The 15,463-nt window shown below is 41.9% G+C and overlaps 1 non-coding gene across 1 annotated transcript; it reads right to left on the bottom strand.

The window, feature by feature from the left end:
- Nucleotides 1-1,497: 1,497 nt before the first annotated feature.
- LOC124523024 (U6 spliceosomal RNA) lies at nt 1,498-1,604 on the bottom strand. The gene has a single exon (XR_006964896.1). It is a non-coding gene; the product is annotated as a U6 spliceosomal RNA (small nuclear RNA).
- Between the last annotated feature and the right edge of the window lie 13,859 nt (nt 1,605-15,463).

Raw genomic sequence — 15,463 nt, 5'->3', positions numbered from 1 at the left:
GAGAAAAAGAAGAAAGAAAGAAAGAAAATTGAATAGTTGGACCAGCTAACAGACTGAAATACAACTGAAATTACTTTGTTTTCCCCTAGAAGTCAAACTATAAAGTGCTTTATAGTCCATAAACTAAGCAGGCGGTGAGACTTGTGTTCTTGAAGAGTGAAGTTGGCCCAGTTGGGCGGGGCTTAGTGTAATGGCTCCGTTCTCCACTAGATGGCACTGCTAGCCTACTGGGGTGAATTGTTGTGGCGCTTGTAGGTGCATATGTACATGCGTGGCAGTGGTGAAATGGTGTCACCCAGCTACCCAGTCTCTAGTTTCAGAACTCTGTTCTCCCTGATCGGCAATCACGCACCCGTCCATCTTAGGCTTCTGTCCACTCCCCGCTTCCACATTGTCTGTGACCACGCCCCAGGCAGCACCTCCCTCCTGAGTTTTGTCTCAGATGTGGCTGACTTCCCCGGCCCCCCATTTCTGAGGCACTGCGGCTTTGACCTGCTCTGCCCCCTGCGGAGGATCTCACCAAGCAATGGGCCGGTGCCTGCCGCACTCAGGAACACTTGTGGGACCGTGATGCTGCTGATGCCCAGAGACTGCAGCCAGGTGCCAGCCCACCCCAGAAAAAGTTCGCGAGATAGTGTAGCAGCAGCACCTCAGGGATTATGGAAAATCACAACACACATCTGACACCAGGCTTAACCCCCAACAATCTTGTTTCAGCACCAGCGAATGTGGCCATTCTCTGGGGTCTGCTGGGCCCAGGTGGCCTCACAGCCTCTACCACATGTCCTTCCAGCAGTGGAACCGCTTCTCCCCGTGTGGCCCAAGAACCTCCCGGACCCCACTCTGCTCCTGGGGATTCGCCCTTTCCACCAGAGCACCGCCAGGTATCGAGCTGCGAAGTTTCAGACTCTGCGTTCCCCCTGATTACAGTCTTAATGGAATTTAAACCCTCTCCTTTCTCCTTTGTCCTTTTTGCCTTTTTAGTTCAGTCCCTGTGGCTGTTTCCAATTTTCCACTTTCTCTCCAGCTGCTTTTGGGGATGGGTGCTTTTCCCATATTCTCCCCCAGTCTCCATCCTCTCTGCATGCAAAAGCGGCTTCCCACCCCCTGTGTGGGGAGAAGCACAAGTTTGTTTGTAGGGAAGGCCCTACATTCACCTAACAGTCCAGCTATGGAAGGGACTCTGGCTGGAGCAGCAAGATGGTGGGAGAAACCTGTGTCCATCCCTCTCTGCCTTGCTCCTCCCTGTGGTCATTCATTCATTCATTCATTCATGAAATATAAGAGTGTCTACTGGTGACCTAGGCCTGTGCTGGGATCTGGGAACATGGAAGTGAGTAAGGGCATATGAGTGTGAAATCAGAATTATTTATTTATTTATTTGTTTTTCTAATGAAATGTCACAATTTCATTATTCAGTGTTGCACGTTGTGCTTTGACTCACATTGTTTCCTCTAAGTTAATCCACAAAGGGTGGCAGTTTGCTGGAGAGCTGCATAAAATTTGGAAGGCTTCATGAATTTACATGTCATTCTTGCACAGGGGCCATGCTAATCTTCTCTGTATTGTTCCAATTTTAGTATACATGCTGCCGAAGTGAGCACAAAAATCAGAATTTAGATGCATTAAGATAAGTGTAGGATGGGAAGGGGTGATCAGGGAGGGATTTTTTTCATGTTTAATTTTGAGAGAGAGAATGCATGTGCACATGTGTGTGAGTCGGGGAAGGGGAAGGGGAGGGGAGATGGGGAGGACAGAGAGAGGGAATCCCAAGCAGGCTTCGTGCTGTCAGTGCAGAGCCCAATGCAGGGCTGAATTTCACTAACTGAACCGTAAGATCATGACCTAAGCCAAGATCAAGAGTCAGACACTTAACTGACTGAGCCACCTAGATGCCCCTAGGGAAGGATTAATATGAGAGTGAACAGTAGAGTCCTCCAGGATTAAAGCAGAGCCTGATGAGGACAGAAAATCAGGGAACCCAGAGTCCAGGCCCTGTGTATGCCCTTTGTTGGGGGGAAGCAAGAGCCACAGTAGGAGTGTGGGAAGATGGTGGAGCCATGTGCTATGGGTCTTAAAGGGAAGAGGCTTTTACCTCTGGGGATCAGGGAGAATGCACATCCCTCTCTAGGCCTGGGAATCCATGGATGTTGGGGGATGGGAAAGCCTAGCTTGAGAAGACACAGGGAAGAAGGGGCATTAGAGGAGTTCCATGTTGTGGTTCAGGCAGGGGTGGAGGGAAATGCATTGAAGAGGCTGAGAATGCAGAGATTTGTTTCCCATGAACCAGGGAATCCAGAGGCACAGTTGAGAGGTTGATGTGGAGAGCAGCTGAAGGAGATTAGATCAGGGTGGGGAAGGGACAGGTGCTGGATTGTATTGGGGTAGGGAAGAAGGTACCATGGAGATCCTGAGGCTGTGGTGAGGATGGAAAGGTCATGTAGTCCCAATAGTTTATTTTAGCTTTAATTTTCCTTGCTTTGGGAGACATATCTAGAAGTGTTGCTATGTCCCATGTCAGAGACATTACTGCCTGTGCTCTCTTCTAGGATTTTAATGGTGTCAGGTCTCACGTTTAGGTCTTTAATCCATTTTGAATTTATCTTTGTGTATGGTGTAAGAAAGTGTTCTAGTTTCATTCTTTTGCACGTAGCTGACCAGTTTTCCCAACATCATTTATTGAAGAGACTGTCTTTTTCCCATTGGATATTCTTTCTTGCCTCATCAAAGATTAATTGACCGTATAATTGTGGGTTCATTTCTGGGTTTTCTATTATGTTCTTTTGTTCTATTGATCTGTATGTCTATTTTTGTGCCAGTACCATACTGTTTTCATTACTACAGCTTTGTAATATAACTTGAAGTCTGGAATTGTGATATCTCCAGCTTTTCTTTTCTTTTCTTTTCTTTTCTTTTCTTTTCTTTTCTTTTCTTTCTTTCTTTCAAAGTTTATTTATTTTTATTTTGAAGAGAGAGAGAGAGAGAGAGAGAGAGAGAGAGAGAGAGAGAGAGAAAACTAGCAAGGGAGGGGCAGAGAGAAGGAGAGACAGAATCCCAAGCAGGTCCTGCACTGTTAGTGCAGAGCCCAATGTGTGGCTTGAACCCGTGAACCACGAGATCATGACCTGAGCCAAGATCAAGAGTTGGACGCCTAGTTGACTGAGCCACCCAGATGCCCCTCCAGCTTTGCTTTTCTTTTTCAAAATTGCTTTGGCTATTTGGAGTCTTTTGTGATTCCATAAAATTTTAGGATGTTTTGGTTCTAGTTTTGTGAAAAATGCTGTTGGTATTTTGATAGAGATTGCATTAAGTGTGTAGTATAGACATTTTAACAATGTTCTTTCAGTTCATGAACACGCAGTGTCTTTTCATTTCTTTGTGTTGTCTTTAGCTTCTTTCATCAGTGTTTTATAGTTTTTGGAGTAAAGGTCTTTTACCTCTTTAGTTGGATTTATTCTTAGGTATCTTATTTTTGATGCAATTGTAAATGGAATTGTTTTCTTAATCTCTCTCTGCTGCTTCATTATTAGTGTATAGAAATGCAACAGGTTTCTGCACATTGATTTTGTATCCTGTGATTTTACTGAGAATTCATTTATCAGTTCTAGTTTTTTGGTGGAGTCCTTGGGTTTTCTATATATAATATCATGTCATCTACAAACAGTGAAAGTTTTATTTCTTCCTTACCAATTTGGATACCTTTTATTTCTTTTTGTTGTCTAATTGCTGTCCCTAGAACTTACTGTACTATGTTGAATAATAGTCGTGAGACCTTGTCTTGTTCCTGTCCTTAGGAGGAAAGCTCTCAGTTTTTTCTCACTGAGTATGATGTTAGCTGTGGGTTTTTCATATATGGCTTTTTTTATGTGGAGGCATGTTTCCTCTAAACCTACACTGTGGAGGGTTTTTTTTTTATCATGAATGGTTGTTGTACTTTGTTAAATCCTTTTTCTGCATTTATTGAAATGATCGTATGGTTTTTATCTTTTCTTTTACTGATATGATATGTCATGTTGATTGATTTGCAAATATTGAACCACCCTTGCTTTCTGGGAATAAATCCCACTTGATGTGGTGAATGATTTTTTTAGAGTATTGTTGGATTCTGTTTGCTACTATTTTGTTGAGGATTTTTGCATCTATGTTCATCAGAGATATTAGCCTGTAGTTCTCTTTCTCTCTCTCTTGTGTGTGTGTGTGTGTGGTGTCTTTATCTGGTTTTGGTATCAGGGTGATGTTGGCCTCATAGAGTGAATTTGGAAGTTTTCCTTCTTCTTCTATTTTTGGAATAGTTTGAATAGGGTAGGTATTAATTCTTCTTTAAATGTTTGATAGGGGTGCCTGGGTGGTTCAGTTGGTTAAGCGTCTGACTCTTTGTTTTGGCTCAGGTCATGATCTCATGGTTTGTGAGTTTGAGCCCTCCATAGAGTCTGTGCTGACAGCTCTGGAGCCTGCTTGGGATTCTTTCTCTCTCTTTGTCCCTCACCTGCTTTCTCCTCTTTCTCTCTATCCCTCTCTTCCTCAAAATAAATAAATAAAAACTTAAAAAAAATAAATGTTTGGTAGAATTCACCTGGGAAGCTATCTGGTCCTGGACTGTTGTTTGTGAGTTTTTTGATTACTGATTCAATCTCCTTGCTGATAATCCTTCTGTTCAAATTTTCTATTTCTTCCTGCTTCAGTTTTGGTAGGTTATATGTTTCTAGGAATTTATCCATTTCTTCAAGGTTGTCTAATTTGTTGCCATATAGTTTTTCATAATATTCTCTTACGATTGCTTGTATTTCTGTGGTGTTTGTTGTTATTTTTCCTCTTTCATTTGTGATTTTGTTTTTTTTTTTTTTGAGTCATTTCTCTCTCTTTCTCTCTCTTTCTCTCTCTCTCTTTAATGAGTCTGGCTATAGGTTTATCAATTTGGTTGATCTTTTCAAAGAAAAAACTCCTGGTTTCATTGATCTATTGTTTTTTAGTTTCTATATCATTTATTTCTGCTCTAATCTTTATTATTTCATTCCTTCTGCTGGTTTGGGGTTTTGTTTGTTATTCTTTTTCTAGATCCTTTAGGTGTAAAGTTAGGTTGTTTATTTGAGATATTTCTTCTTCTTGTGGTAAGCCTGTATTGCTATAAACCTCACTCTTAGAACTGCTTTTGCTGCATCCCAAAGGTTTTGTACCCTTGTGTTTTGTTTTGTTTGTTTTCATGTACTTTTTGTTCTTTGATTTCTTGGTTGATCCATTCATTGTTTAGAAGCATGTTATTTAACCTCCATGTATTTGTGGTCTTCCCAGATTTTTTTCTTGTGGTTGATTTCTGGTTTCATAGCTTGGTGGATGCATGGTATGACTTCAGTCTTTTTGAATTTGTTGAGGCTTGGTTTGTGGCCTAATATGTGATATATTTTGGAGAATGTTCCATGTGCACTTGAAAAGAATGTGTATTCTGCTGTTTTAGGATAGAATGTTCTGAATATATCTGTTAAATCCATCTAGTCCAGTGTGTCATTCAAAGCTACTCTTTCCTTGTTGATTTTCTGTTTGGATAGGATGTTAAAGTCCTATACTATTATGGATAAGTTCCTCTATGTTTGTTATTAACTGTTTTATGTATTTGAGTGCTTTCATGTTGGGTGTATATATATTTACAATTGTTATATCTTCTTGTTGGATTATTACCTTTATTATTATACAGTGTCTTTCTTTATCTCTTCTTACAGACTTTGTTTTATTTTTTTTTCAGACTTTGTTTTAAAGTCTTTCTTGTCTGATAAAAATATTGCTACTCTAGCTTTCTTTTGACATCCATTTGCATTATAAATGTTTCTCTATCCCCTCACTTTCGATCTGCAAGTGTCTTTAGATCTGAAATGATTCTCTTGTAGTAAGCATATAGAGGGGTTTTGCTTTTTTATCTACTTTGTCACCCTATGTCTTTTGATTGGAGCATTTAGTCTATTTACATTCAAAGTAATTGTTGATAGATATATATTTATTGCCATCTTGTAACTTGTTTTGTGTCTTGTTTTGTGGTTGTTTTGTAGTTTTTCTGTGATCCTTCTCTTTTTCTCTTTTCTGGTTTGCTGGTTTTCTTTGGTGATATACTTGGATTCCTTACTCCTTATTTTTTTGTGTATCTATTACTGTTTTTTTTTTTAATTTGTGGTTACCATTCAGTTTATATATACAATCTTCTGCATATAGCAGTTTATATTAAGCTGATCACTTACTTTTGAACCCATTCTTTACTTCTCTCCACTCCCTCCATGTTTGAGATATTTGCTATCATTTTTTACATTCTTTTATTCTGTGCTCATCTTGGTGGATTTTTACAGATACACTTACTTCCACTGTTTTTGTGCTTCCTATTTTTCTTACTCTTATGGTTTTTGTTTTCCACTCACAGAGTCCCCCTTAACATTTCTTGTAGGGCTGGTTCAGTATTCATGAATTCTTTTAACTTTCATTTGTCTGGGAAACCCTTTACCTCTCCTATTCTGAAGATAGCCTTGCTGGATAGAGTATTCTTGGCTACAGACTTTTCCCTTTCAGCACTTTGAGTACATCATGCCATTTCCTTCTGGCCTGCAAAGTTTCTGCTGAAAAATCATCTTGCTTTAGGGCTTCTTTATGTGCTCTTTCTTCTGGCCAGAATAGTCTTCCTTCAGCTAACTCCTATTATTAGTCATAGTTCTAAAAAAGCAGCTTTCTCTGACCATCTAGATTAGGCTAGGACTCCTGTCATGTCACCCCTGGCTTCTGCCCTTCTCAGAAATATGATCACCCTTATGTCTTGTTCAACCTCCTGCCTCGTTTGGTGTCAGACCTCACGCTCTGTGGGCAAGAATGTGCCTATCTGGGTCACTGTGTTTCCCCAGTAGTGGAGAGTAGAGCACCCCAATTTCAGCTTTAGGTGAAGGAAATGGACCCTAAGGTCATATTCTCTGATCAGAGTTTACTTTCCCATGGTTTCCACCACTCTATTCCACCCAGCTTCAATTAAATCCCATTGATACTTTCAGAGACCAATTGTAGCCAGACCCACAAATAAGCAGCATCCCCGAGGTTTGCAGTCATCCCTCAATAGTATCCCAGGGGAAGGTGAGTCTATTTCAGGAGCCAAGAGGTGAGGGATGTCATGGCTCACCCTCTTCATGTGGAGTCTCCCTTTAATGACATCCTTGGCTTTGACAATTTGGACTTGATTTTGTTGAAGATGCCAACCAGTGAATTTCCTTATAACATAAAATGTCAAATTCAAATAAGAGATGATTATATTCCAAAAGGGCAACCAGCACAAGGCTTGGTAACATGTGGGTGAGATCAGGCAGAAGCAATGGGGGCATGGGTGCCTGGTTATCACGTGTGTGCACATGTAAAGATTGAGTTACAGGGCATGCTGAATATGATGGAAACAGTGACTTAGAACCATATAAAAGCAAACATCTCCTGAAAAAATTTAACCAATGACATCATAGAGACCCAGATTGACTGAAAAATAGTAGGAAAACCAACATGCTCATGTGATCTCCTGGAAAAACCCAGAAGTCAGGGTGATTGGAATGGAATAGCACATGAACCTGACTGGAACTCAGAGAGAGGCATAAGATCATCACAAGCACTCAGGTTATCCAAAATATGAGCCCAAATTGGCCTTTTCTGGAAAGAGCTCTCCACATGTTGCGAAGGCTTCTGGGGTGCATCTCTTCACCCCAACCAATTTGAGATCAGTCCCCCACCAATGCATGCAGGGTTTCATGTTAATATCTGGTTAGACACAGAAAACACCAGAATGAATTGCAGAGTAGGAGGCAATAAACATTTAGGTTAGAAAGTCTGCAGTTTATTTTCACTCTTATTTCTCCTTCTTGGGATAGTTCATCCATCCTGTTTAACCCCTTCCTGCTTAGCATGATGAATCACAAAGGAGTCTACATCTTCTCTTATCCAAGCATCTCCAACTGGAAACCCATTCTCTCCCCAGTGCTGGCCAAGAAATGAGTTCTGTTCCCCTCCAAATAGCAAGGAAACCTTGTGGGGTTGGGAGCGGTGGGGAAAGCCAAGAGATAGACCAGGCCAGGCCATTTCCCACCAACCAGCAGAGGGTGGTGAGTGGATGCTAGGTCTCTTGGACCCATCTACACAAGCTTCTTGGCTTTAAGGAAGCTCTTGAGGTACTGTATCTGCCAGATGCCAATGGCCACAAGGATTAAGGTCCATAGAATGGACTACAATGGCACCCACTGATTGGTGCTCTTGCTGGCCTGCCAGAAGCGCTCCTCTTGCCTGTGGTAAGGGAGAAGGGAGAAGGTGCCTGGCTAGACTGAATTTCTCCCCTCTCTCAAGAGGTGGAAGACTTACTCCCTGGGAGGTTACACATGCCTCCTCCCAACTGGGCCAGCTGAGCCCCTCACCCTCCAGTAGTCCTGCTCCTTCTGGATCTGCTTCGTCTACTCCACCTGCTCCACCAGCTGCTGCATGCACAGATGCTGCCAGGTTAGCTTGTTGTTGGCCCCAAATTCTGCATAGTCATTGGTATGTCCACCCAACTGCATGTCCAAGTGAGTGACCTGGGGAACAGGGAAGCCGAAGGTGGGGGTCAGGGAACTTGCCTCTACATAGAGACTGAATAGAGCTTGCCAGAAACCCAGCTCCCATGCCCCAGTGTTGGCCTAAACAGGCAGTTCAGTTCCTTACACTCACTGACTTAGGGACTGGCCCTGCTCCGGGTGCTGAACACCAGATCAGGACTTGCCTGCATAGAGTTCCATGTTCAAATGACAGAAGGGATGGGACAACATACTCAGAGAAGTAGAGGTATGACTCAAGTGTTTGAGACAGACTGTTACTAGAAGTACTGTGTTGGTGAGAGGTGACCACGGAGAGCCCGGGAGCGCTGAGATACAGAACAGCTCTGAGTTTCACATTATGAAGCTTGGTCTTTATCCTAGGGATGGCAGGGAAACAAGGGATGATTTTAGGTTGCAGTGATTCCCTCACAGGGTACCCTCTCATCTTCATCCCCTCTCTGTATGCTTACTTTCTGTATCCCCTTACTTCCTGTATCCCCTTATTTCCCCAGCCCCCATCCAGGCACCACCTGCTGCACCCTTCTTACCCCAGGGATGGAGATGTTGAGCCCATGAAATGGTCAGCCTCTTGCCTGCTGCACTCACCAGCTTGCCAACAAAGAGGAGGGTGAAGTGGATGGACTGAAGATGAAGGCAGATTTGGTGCTCTTGGGGAGGCTGGGAGGTAGGTGATGGTGAAGCTTTCCTGAAGGCCATACTGATGGACCAGAAGTTTCTAGAGGACTCAGCTTCCAGTGAGCGTATTTACCTGCTTCCAGGAGAGGAAATCTGAGGGTCTAGGTCCTAGACCCCCATCGGCCAGACCAGAGGGGAAGGTATGAGGGAAAGGGCATTAGTTTGGGCTGGAAAGTCTCAGATCCCAGCATCGCCAATACACAGTGTTCTGCAGTTTGCAAAGAGCATGATCCTCCTTGAGCTTTCCTGCCTGTGAGGAGACAGGCCCTCCTCTGAGAAATGGAGGACTAGGCATTGATGCTGAAGGCCGGTGTGGCTTCAAGGAGTCAAAGCCCACCATACCCTGTTCTCAGTGTCCTTCACAAACATGAACAAATTGATCTACTGTGAAGAGGGCTGCTACTTTTCTATAGAGGGATCTTATAGTTACTTAATGGAAAAACAGTATGGAGGTTCCTCAAGAAATTAAAAATAGAACTACCATATGATCCAGCTTTCCCTCTTCTGGGTATATATTAAAAGGAAATGGAACCATTATCTGTACTTCCATGTTGATTGCAGCATTATTCACAATAGACAAGGTATGGAAGAAGCTAAGTGCCTGTCAATGGATGAATAGATCAAGAAAATGTGATACATATATTATCTCTCTATATAATAGAATATTATTCATCCTTAAAAAAAGAAGTAAATCCTGTAATTTGCTACAACGTGGATGAAACTGGAGGGCATTATACTAAGTGAAATAAGCCAGACAGAGAAAGACAAATACTGCATAGTAAAAAAACAAAGGTCAAACTTATTGAAACAGAGTAGAAGATGGGGCGCCTGGGTGGCGCAGTCGGTTAAGCGTCCGACTTCAGCCAGGTCACGATCTCGCGGTCCGTGAGTTCGAGCCCCACGTCAGGCTCTGGGCTGATGGCTCGGAGCCTGGAGCCTGTTTCCGATTCTGTGTCTCCCTCTCTCTCTGCCCCTCCCCCGTTCATGCTCTGTCTCTCTCTGTCCCAAAAATAAATAAAAATGTTGAAAAAAAAAAAAAAAAGAAACAGAGTAGAAGAATTGTTGCTAGAGGCTGTGGGGTGGGAGAAACAGGAATACTTGGGAGAGGAAGAAGTCAGGTACTAATATGCCTGTGAGTTGCTAAAAAGGAGCCCTGAGTCCTGCTGTCCTAGAAGAGAAAAAAACACAAACTCTGCATGGTTTGGGAGATCCTAGAACAGAATGACATGTGCTGCTTCCCCAGGTGGAGCTCCAGAGAGGCAGCCCAGAAAAATGGTGGTGTTATGTGCCTAGGCAGGTGGGGCTCAGTGTGGTGTAGAGCAGCAGGAGAGATCCAGAATCAGCACTTATATACCAGACCTGAAGCTGTCTTGAAGCTGGGAACAAGCAATGAAAGACTCAGATATGACCTATGTTATTTGACAGCCAAGGATCAGAAACTCTTTCCCACACTTCCTGATGACTTGACACCCTTTAAATCCCCGAGAACTTAGAAGCAAGCCTAGGGATGGATGAGGGGGCCCCTAAATTAACTGAGATTAGGTTAATTAGAGAGAAATTAAGTCCACGCATCTGTGGAATGAAATCTGTTCTTACCACCTGAGGTTTAAGTAATTGTAAAATTTCTTCCAGCTCTGTCATTTGTTATATACAGAATTATACATACATCCAAAAATACATATTTTGCTAATACTCTATGTATCTAGTTAGTGATCAGCTTAAAATGTGTATTAATATGTTAGCCACAAGGTGGTACCAGAAAGCTATCTTTGGCTTTCGGTCCTCGGCTTCGAAAGTCGCTGATTTTACCATACAACTGTAAACTACTGTAATAATGGCACGAATCATAATAAAAGTTGAGATGGAAGCAGTTGGGTTCATGTGACGCAGTGTTTGTATTTAAAAATCATAAAAACAGGCTCTCTAGAAGATGCTGCCAACTAGTTTGTACTCTTCCTCTTCCTTACCCTCTGCCATGTCATCATAGAATAACCCGATCATTACCCAAAGCACCAAACACTAATATATTCAGTAGTCATACAGAAAATGTAAATAGACACACTCTCTTAAGGCTTAGAGTTTAACATTTAAATGGATATTTTTATAAGATGTGCCTCAAAACCATCTGGAACACCCTTTAGCCATCTTCCAAACAATAAAAAGCTCAGCCCCCAAATGTGAACACAATAGGTTGGCAAATGGATCCTGTAACTTCTGGAGCCCTTGCTCTCATACTATGAATGACTAAGAGGAGGGAAAGCTCCTTTTCCTGGTTTATCTCTCTTTCTCTTTTTTTGGTCTTTGTTTGCTATTTTTTTCTTAAATTCCTCACATTAGTGAAATCATATGGTATTTGTCTTTCTCTGCTTGGCTTATTTCCCTTAGCATTGTACTCTCTAGATCCATCCATGGTGTTGCAAATGCAAGATTTCATTCTTTTTTATGGCTGACTAATATTCCATTGTATATATACATATACTACATCTTCTTTATCAGGCTCCTAACTATAGAAAACAAACAGGTGGTTACCAGAGGCGAGGTGGGAGGGAGAATGGGTGAAATAGGTGAAGAGGATTAAGAGTACACTTATCTTGATGAGCACTGAGTAACATATGGAACTGCTGAACCACTGCATTTTACACCTGAAACTAGTATAAACTATATGCTGACTACATTGGAATTAAAGTAAAAAAAAAAAGTAAAATATACCTCTTTCAGGCAGTCTTGCTAGGTTCCCTTCTCCTATCCAGTAAATGTAATTTGTTTTTTTTTTTTAAGTTTATTTATTTATTTTGAGAGAGAGCACAAGCAGGGGAGGGGCAGAGAGAGAGGGAGAGACAGGATCCCAAGCAGGCTCTGCGCTGTTACTGCAGAGCCTGATGTGGGGCTCAAATTCACAAACCATGAGATCATGACCTGAGCAGAGAGCAAGAGTCGGACGCTTAACCGACTGAACCACCCAAGTGCCCCACCAGTAAATGTAGTTTTAAAGGAATGTACAGTAAAGGGGAAAGAAGAAGTTTGGAAAAGGTCACAGGAATAACTTTCTGATTATAGGGTTGGTAAAGAAGAGAAAGTACCATGTCACAACACTGAAGATCACTCACTGGGAACATGAAGAGGTATCTGGAAGGAAGCAAGGAAGAAAGCAGCCAGGTATCTGGAAAGAGATACCTGGTATCTGGTATTGCTCAGAAAGCAAGGTATCTGGAAGGAAGCAAGCCATGGGAGTCTAGTCTGTGGTCTGGTAGCAGAGAAAATTTACTTTCCTTGGAATTGGAACCACTTTATGGATTTAAAGATGGAAGTGACATACATATGTCCTTGTAGAATGTCAAGGAAACCATGCTGTTAGGATGCTAGTCAAAGGTAGGCTCTAAAAATCAAGTGTGGAAATTGTGACACTTTAGGGATTTAACTATGTTTGTAAAAAGAATCAGATGGGGATCTATAAGAGGATGCAGTAGGGTTGGAGGAGTGATGTCCCTAGGTTTCTCTTTCAGGAGACTGCTAAGATGGACTTGGATATGAAAAAGGGAAGTCTGTCTGTCCATGGATCCTTCTCCTGGGAATCCCTTCCTGGGGCCCTCTGAAGAGAAGAAAACATAAAAAACCTGCTGAAAGAAAAAAGGTTTATCCCTGAATATTGAATGTTTCCATTTTATTAAACGCTCTAGTTTTTATTTTTTATTGAGTTTTTAATTTTACTTCTAGTATAGGTAAACATACAGTGCTATATTACTTTCATGTGTGCAATGTAGTGGTTCAGTACTTCCGTACATCATCCAGTTCTCATCATGAGGAGTACACTCCTTAATCCCCATCATCTATTTAACACGTGCCCCCACCCGCCTCTCCTCTGGTAACCATCAGTTTCTTCTCTACAGTTAAGAATCTGTTTCTTGGTTTCTCTCTTTCTTTTTTTTTTCCCTCTGCTCATTTGTTGTTAAAGAATCCAGTTTTATTTATTTATGTATTTATTTTAAAAAGTTTATTTCCCTTTTTTTTGAGAGAGAGAGAGAGAAAGGGAGCGAGTGAGGGGCAGAGAGAGAGAGAGAGAGAGAGAGAGATAATCCCACACAGGCTCTGCACTTTCAGTGTGGAGCCCAAATCAGTGCTTGAGCTCACCCGATGCAGGACTTGAACTCACAAAGAGTGAGATCATGACCTGAGCAGAAATTGGATGCTTAACCGAGTCACCCAGGTGCCCCAAGGATCCAGTTTTTAAAGCTTAGGTCAGATTTACCCTTGCATGTGGTTGAGGAAGAATTAGACAAATTCTCCTGTAGCTCAATAGTGTATTTATATCCCACAAAATAATGAGTTTATTTCCCCCATGGCACATTTAGTACTTTGTAGATATAATGCTTTGTCTCTCACTGGCATTTTCCTTTAAAATCTTCACAGGCAATCACTGAATCTGAGTGGTGAATATATGGATGCTCTTTGTACTGCTCTCTTTTTACTTTGGAGTATGTTTGAAACTTGATAATTAAAAAATAAATCATTAAAAGTCTTTCCAACTTTTTCAATACCTAGCACGTTGGTAAACCTATTTCTCATGTGGGATAGGTCAAGAGGGAGGTTCCTTTAGGAAATGCAACCACCTTGTCTGGTTGGGTCTTCTAAAAGTAGTCAGAAAACTTCTTGGGGTCTGAGAAGTGCTCTGGATTCATGTAAAAATAGCACCAGCCTGGTAGTCTCTGGGAGAGGAATAATGTTTAAGAATATTCCCTTGCCAGGGACATTTCTTTCATGCCTGATTTGGCAAATTGACTCATGGCTAACACTGGAAGGGAAGGGGGCCATGTGATTAAAAGGAGATTGTATTAGTCAGCTCAGGGTGCTGTGCCAAAATACCCACCGGCTGGGTGGCTTAAACAACCAAAGTTTATTTTCTCACAGTTCTGGAGGTTGGAAAGTCCCAGATCAATGGCTGGCAGCATCCAGTTCTGGAGAGAGCTCTCTTCTTGGCTTACAGATGGCTGCCTTCTTGCTGTGTGTTCATATGAACTTTCTTTGGAGTGTGTGTGTGGCCAAGGGGGAGAGAGCAAGCTCTTTTGTGTCTCCTCTAATAAGGCACTAATCCCATCATGGGGACTCTCATAGCCTCATCTAGCCCTAATTACCTCTCAAAGGCCCCGTCTCCAAATACTATCACATTGGGGCTTAGGGTTTCAACATGTAGATTTTGTTGGTGGTGTGGAGACACAAACATTCAGTACTTAACACAGATGTAAGGAACTTTGGAATCATGTGCTAAAATTCACATGGACTGCTACTGATTCAAGTCCCCTCAAACTATTCCCCAACCTTAATCCTTTTGTATTTCATTTCCTGCAACAACTGGTTTGTTCCTTGGGGTGGTGGAGTCCAAGTGCACTAGACTCACATCAGTGCCTTCACACTCTTCTTCAGTCCCTTCTCCTACTGCCCACAAGACCTATTTATCTAATGGACTATTTCTACAAAGTTTTAAATGAGTGCTAAGGGCTGAGTAGTCTTCCAGGGGCATTTCCATTTTAATAGGGATTCTTAAAAAGAACCTCCAAAATTCAAAGAAAAAAAAATCTCTTCTAGTGTAGTTTCAGGAAATGCTATAGCTAGTGAGGAGTTTGCAAACTTGGGATTTCATCTCCTTATGCTCTAAATCACCACAAAGTAGTCACTATTCTCTCTGCTTGTGAGACTGACCCTTGTCAAGAAATAGGTGACACATGAGCCAAGGGCAATTCTACCTTACTGATAACTTGCCAATAATGGATGAATGAAACCTTTTGGCAAATAAATAATGGAATTTTAGAAATATCAGCCAGATCATGTTACAGATGAGGAAATGAAAGTATAGCTTAGCTGGGTGGATTGCCCAATATTGCATAGTAACTTGAAGATCCAAGATTAGAACACCTTTCTACTATACCATTTCATGTTAGTGCTCCAGTTCTGTCTCAGATCATTAGACATCAAGACCAGCCTCTGGCAGCACACCCTCTCTCTGGGCCTGTTAATGAGGAGGTAGATGAGGGGGCCATTTCCTCATCAGCAAGCCTTTAATTTCATAGCCCTGAGCACGTAATTCTGTGAGTTTCATGCTGTGTTAGGCCTCAAAGATTAGTTTGCGATTTCCTGTTAAAGCAAACCACACATATTGAATTGCCAGCTGTTGCCACCTCACCTACTCTATTCATAATTCAGAACGTCTG

Source organism: Lynx rufus, unplaced genomic scaffold (assembly GCF_022079265.1).
Source record: "Lynx rufus isolate CCGP_SWC_20201006 ecotype Redwood Valley unplaced genomic scaffold, mLynRuf1.p SCAF_1, whole genome shotgun sequence".
Lineage (NCBI taxonomy): Eukaryota > Metazoa > Chordata > Mammalia > Carnivora > Felidae > Lynx > Lynx rufus.
This window is presented reverse-complemented; position numbering and strand designations above follow the sequence as displayed.